Source organism: Crocuta crocuta, unplaced genomic scaffold (assembly GCF_008692635.1).
Source record: "Crocuta crocuta isolate KB4526 unplaced genomic scaffold, BGI_CrCroc_1.0 scaffold35, whole genome shotgun sequence".
Lineage (NCBI taxonomy): Eukaryota > Metazoa > Chordata > Mammalia > Carnivora > Hyaenidae > Crocuta > Crocuta crocuta.
In genome coordinates, this window is record NW_027530625.1 from 8,314,340 (window position 1) to 8,320,339 (window position 6,000).

Genomic DNA, 6,000 nt, shown 5'->3' on the forward strand with positions numbered 1-6,000 from the left:
CTGAAATCAAGAGTCAGCCAGATGCTCCTCATATTAAATTAGTCTTGAAACACCATTTTCTTCTACAAAGATGCTAAGGCTACTTAGGCAACTGTAAGTTCAGATACGGGATAAAAGAACAGAGATGATACTGGTCCTATCAGATAGCACGTCAACTCTCAAAGACTTGCAGGGTCCTGGCTAAAGGGCTTGAACTACAAGGGACAGGAATACAAGTATGCACTTGTTCATGCATTTATGAAATTTTTTAAAAAGCACATTGGTCAATGCCAGTGCTTGCAGTGAATTAACTCATTATTTTGAAAACTGGTCAAGAATCAAGAACGTTTCTACCTTTCTTTATGAAGTATATACCACAGAGTAACCAAACACATAGGAAAATTTCTCTTTACAGAACTATTCTAGGGCACTAGAGTGGCTCAGTCGGTTGAGTGTCCGACTTCGGCTCAGGTCATGATCTCATAGTTCATGGGTTCAAGCCCCGCATCGGGCTCTGTGCTGACAGCTCACAGCCTGGAGCCTGCTTTGGATTCTGTGTCTCCCTTTCTCTCTGCCCCTCCCCTGCTCACGTGCTCTCTCTCAAAAATAAACATTAAAAAAAATAATTAAAAAAAAAACTATTCCAGCTAATAAATGAAAAAATGACCAAATAAAAATATCAGCACTTTGTACCTTTAATAAATTAATCTTGGCAGTCAGCATCAACAGCTGTAAATATTACAGAAAGAAATTAGAGAGTCACGCACCTCCTGGAAAAGGAACATGCCACCAGCCATGAAACAGTTTTGCCAAAAATAATACATCAAACTTGAATCTGATTGTGTCTGTAGATACAGGGCACGCAGACAAACATGCCAACCAACACCGGGGGCACACGGTACCAAGTGCAGACAGGAATTCTACAGGGTCAACAACGTCACTTCTTCAACAAATAAATTACGAAGTGGAAAAAAACAGGAGGAGAAAATTATAGTTAAAAAAGACATTTAAAAAAAAATTTTTTTAATGTTTTATTTATTTCTAGGAGAGAGAGAGACAGCGTGAGCAGGGGAGGGTCAGAGAGAGAGGGAGACACAGACTCTGAAACAGGCTCCAGGCTTGAGCTGTCAGCATAGAGCCCGACGCGGGGCTCAAACCCATGAACCGCGAGATCATGACCTGAGCGAAAGTCGGACGCTTAACCGACTAAGCCACCCAGGCGCCCCAAAAAAGACATTTCAACTAGTGTCAAAGTGTGGACCTAATTTGGATCTTATTTCAAGCGGGCTGAAAAAAACTCTTCTGTGAGGAAAATGGAAATGTGAATAGTGACTAACTACCTCACATTGAAGAATCACTGTTAATATTTTAGCAATAAAATGTTATTTTATTATAAATTTTTACGTCTGTATCTTTTAGAGATAACCACTGAATTTAATTACAAATGACCCGCCTCCTCCGGCAAAAATCAAAGCAAACACAGTCTACAAAACCTCTCCATGGTAAACTACAAATACGTTACTGAAAATAAGCCGAATAGTTTACATAGGAACGCAAAGGGACAAGAAGAGCTCAAGCACTCCTAAGGCCAAACAAAGTAGGAGGACTTGTTCCCTGGGGATCACAGGATCATTACCGGGGCGCCTGGGGGGCTCAGTCAGCTAAGTGTTTGACTCCTTCGCTCAGGTCACAATCCCACAGTTCATGAGATCGAGCCCCACGTTGGGCTGTGCGCTCACAGCAGAGCCTGCCTGGGATTCTCTCCCTCCCCCCGTCTCTGCCCCTCCCATGCTTGCACAGGCTCTGTCTCTCAAAATAAACAAACTTAAAAAAAAAATTATTATAAAGCTGGACAGAGTAATTAGGCAAAGTGATATGGGCAGTAGGGTAGGAAGATGGTCCAACAGAGAAGAAATGAATCCAGAAAAAAAAAAAAAATCAACGATTAAATGGACACTAGATTTATGGCAAACCCAGCACTGGAGAGCGTGAGGATGGTCTTTTCCAATAAATGACACCAGGACAACCATAGTGTCCATTTGGGGGGGAAAAAAAAGAAAGAAATTATGACCCTTACATTCTCGTTCATGCATGAAAATAAATTCCAGGCTGATAAAACAGCGAACCATCTAGAAAAGGGGTCGCAAACTTTTTCTCTGCGAGCCATATAGAGTGTCTGTTGTATTCTCACCATCTTTAATTCAAAGTTGTAAAAGCCTTACTCTAGAGCAGTACACAAACAGGATGTGTGGTCGATTTGCGACACCTTTTCTAGATGGTAAGAGAATGTACTGATGCCCTAGAGCCGGGATAGGTTTCTTAAATGAGGCACAAAACACTAACCATCAAAAAAAAAAAAAAAAAAAAATAGATGCATTTGCCAGGTTAAAGATAAAAAATTCTAGGGCTGCCTGATTGGCTTGTTCAGGGAGCATGCGACTCTTGATCTTGGGGTCGTAAGTTCGAGCCCCATGTTGGGTGTAGATATTACACACATCCATACATACATAAAAGAAACTCTTAATAAAAATAAAATGAGACTCTTAAGGACATCGGTGAGAGTCAAAATACAAGCCAAAGTGAGAGAATGGCATGTATCCAAATCATGTTAAGAACTCGTAAAAGTCAATACGAAAAAGATAACAGAAAATTAACAGGAACCTTGAATAGGCACTTCCCAAAACAGATCACTGAAGCAGCTACTAAATATATAAAAAGGTGCCAACCTCACTGATAACAAGCAGAGGACTAAATTAAACCACAAGAGGCCATCGATCGAAACACGGCAGAACGCCCAACACTAAATGGCCATCAGCACAAATGTAGTGGCGAGGGCCAGGCCCCCACACGCTGGTGGGGCACAGTGCCGTACCGCAGGCTGGGTGCCGCCTGGGCAACCTGAACACACACGGACCAGAGACTCCACAACCCACTTCCGGATATAGGACTCAGAAGAAACCCCTCACAAAAACCCGGACAGGTACATCACAGCGACACTGCTGACAAAATGCTGCGGGAGGGTTAACGCGGCATGCCTGAGGCCGCCCTCCTTAGAAAGGTCTGCTTACCAAGGCGGCCCTGAGCACCTGTGACCCTGGATATGGGGATTATCATGTGCTGACGAGAATGGCTCACTGTGCCTAAACTGTGTGCAGAAAGAGTATGATTTATGCCAAATATCTGCTTTCCTTCTTGAAGTCAGGAATGTAGTTGAGGCAGAGGGTGTCTGGGGCACGGAGTCTTCCCTACTAGGGGGGCGCACCTGGGTGCCTTAGTCCGTTAACTGCCTGACTTTGGCTCAGGTTCTGATCTCACGGTTTATGGGTTCGAGCCCCGTGTGGGGCTCTGTGCTGACAGCTCAGAGCCTGGAGCCTGCTTCAGATTCTGTGTCTCCCTCTCTCTCTGCCCCTCCGCCACTTGCACTTTGTCTCACTCTAAAATAAACAAAAATTTAAAGAAGAAAAAAATGGAGTGCCCGGGTGGCTCCGTCGGTTAAGCATCTGACTTCGGCTCAGGTCATGATCTCACGGTTCATGAGTTCGAGCCCCGCGTCAGGCTCTGTGCTGACACCCAGCTCAGGGCCTGGAGGCTGTTTCGGATTCGGTGTTTCCCTCTCTCTCTGACCCTCCCCTGCTCATGCTGTCTCTCCCAGAAATAAATAAAATGTTAAAAAAAAATTTTTTTAAAGAAAAAAAAAGAGTTTGAGTCCACATCGGGTTCTGTGCTGTCAGTGCAGAGCCTGCTTTGGATCCTCTGCCTGCCCCCCCCGCCCCTCCCCAACTTGCACTCTCCCTCTCTCTCCAAAATAAACAATAAAAACATTTTTTTTAATTAAAAAAGAAACAAACCAGTCTCCCTAGTCGGTGCCATTTCACATGCCACATGCTGTGACGATTCATTACTGGGAAAGTTAAGGACGCCCTGCGTGGCCCTACTGGGCAAGGACTGTCAGAGGCCTGATCGTGGTGCCGTCCACACTCTTCCCAGGGGCTCCCCCGCTGCTGACTCTGCTCTGCGTGCTCTCACCATAAGAGTCACAGCCTTGGGCACGAGTGTATGTTAATCCCTGAGAGTCACTCTAGTGAATCACTGAACCTGGGGATGGTCGTGGGGACCTGAGACACAGGCCAAAACTACTGAAAAAAATGTCTCACAGTAAAATAAAAAAAAAAAAAAAGAAACCAAAAACCACCAAAACACCCACAGTAAAATCATGACATATTCACATAACAAAATACTACCATAATGACGAAAACTAGTGAAGGCACACATAAAACTGATGAATTTTACAGACACGTTAAAGAAGCCAGATTACGAGTAGATACTATGTGGTTCTATCACACAATCAAAATAAATGCCAGATAAATTTGCAATTTAAATATTAAAAACATAAAACTACAGGAAAATATGGAGTATTTATCCAGTTTCTTTTTTTCTTTTTAATTTATTTCTGAGAGAGAGAGAGAGAGAGATAGAGAGCGAGCGAGCAGGGGAGAGTCAGAGAGAGAGGGAGACACAGAATCTGAAGTGGGCTCCAGGCTCTCTGAGCTAGCTGTCAGCACAGAGGCCGACGCGGGCCTCGAACCCACGAAGTGTGAGGTCATGACCTGAACCGAAGTTGGACGCTCAACCGACTGAGCCACCCAGGCGCCCCTATCCAGTTTCTAAGACCAAAGTCAGAACCATTTATAAATAAATAGGATAGTTCTGAATACATGTAGAAGTTATCTATGCCTCAAAAACTGCATGTGAAATTGAACCACAAATAAAAAAACTGAAAAGAGCAAGTCATAAGAAGGCCTGCAAATTAAGAAGAAAACCACATCCCTGATAGCAACCAGGACAAGGGCGCCATGCGCCCCCTCAGACAATGCAAATGATCAGAAAAGATTTGGGAACAAACCCTATGACCTCAAATGAGATACATTTTTCATACATAAAACTGGGGGGAAAATGCTTAAACTGGCAAAATGAGGGAGATGCCCACCTTTCCATCTCCATGGTAGAAGTCAAAATGCTACTCCTTTCTAGGCAGAGGCCAAGTCTTAACATGTGCAACTGTGCTGACCTGGCAAAGAGACTCACCCTGAGTGCCTGCGACACTGAGCAACTACAAACAACACGCGTGTCCAACCAGAAGTGACTGGCTGCACGGGTGTGTGGGGCACACTTACATCGGAGTAACTACAAACATGAAACACCCTGGTATTTAACAACTCTGAAAAGAGTTACAACGTATTAAATAAAATGACATCAGAAGCAAGCTCCATGAAGGCAGGAATCTCAGGGTTTCTTCACAGCTACACACATAGCATCTAAAATCCTATCCTATGAGGTGCTATAAAGTCAATAAATATCTGCTGAATGAATGAAAAATGTCTTGAAACAGGTAGAACGACCCTACTTCATACACACATACACAAGTCACACAGGTGAGCAAATGGTCTGGCAGGAAGCTGTGTACCAGTAGTTTCACGGGGGTCTGAGTGATGGGGGCCGGTGGTGTTTCTTGTTCTGCTGGCTAATAGTACTTCAGTGTCCTACAAGGAACACAGAGGTACCTCTCCCCCCAAATATACCTAACACATGCTTTTTATCTGAAGTGAATCTATGGAGTAGGATGGACGAGGGATGAGGGATGGAGGCAGAAAGACAACTTACACTTTTTTTTTAAATTTTTTTTTTAATGTTTTTTATTTATTTCTAAGAGAGAGAGAGACAGCGTAAGCAGGGGAGGGTCAGAGAGAGAGGGAGTCACAGACTGAAGCAGGCTCCAGGCTCTGAGCTGGCAGTCAGCACAGAGCCCGACGCGGGGCGCGAACCCACGAACCGCGAGATCATGACCTAAGCGAAAGTCGGACGCCCAACCGACTAAGCCACCCAGGCGCCCCGACAACTTACACTTTTTAAAAAAGAGTTCTGAGTGTTTGGTTGGCTTATAACAACACATAAATGTGATATGTGTTCCAGACCGACATGAAATGAGCAGACAGCGGGAAGATGTGCTCCGAGTCTGTACAC

General features: G+C 44.3%; 1 protein-coding gene across 1 annotated transcript in view; it reads right to left on the reverse strand.

The window, feature by feature from the left end:
- The window catches only part of SETX (senataxin), an 80,520-nt gene that overhangs the window by 33,054 nt on the left and 41,466 nt on the right, over positions 1–6,000 (reverse strand). The window lies entirely within an intron of this gene.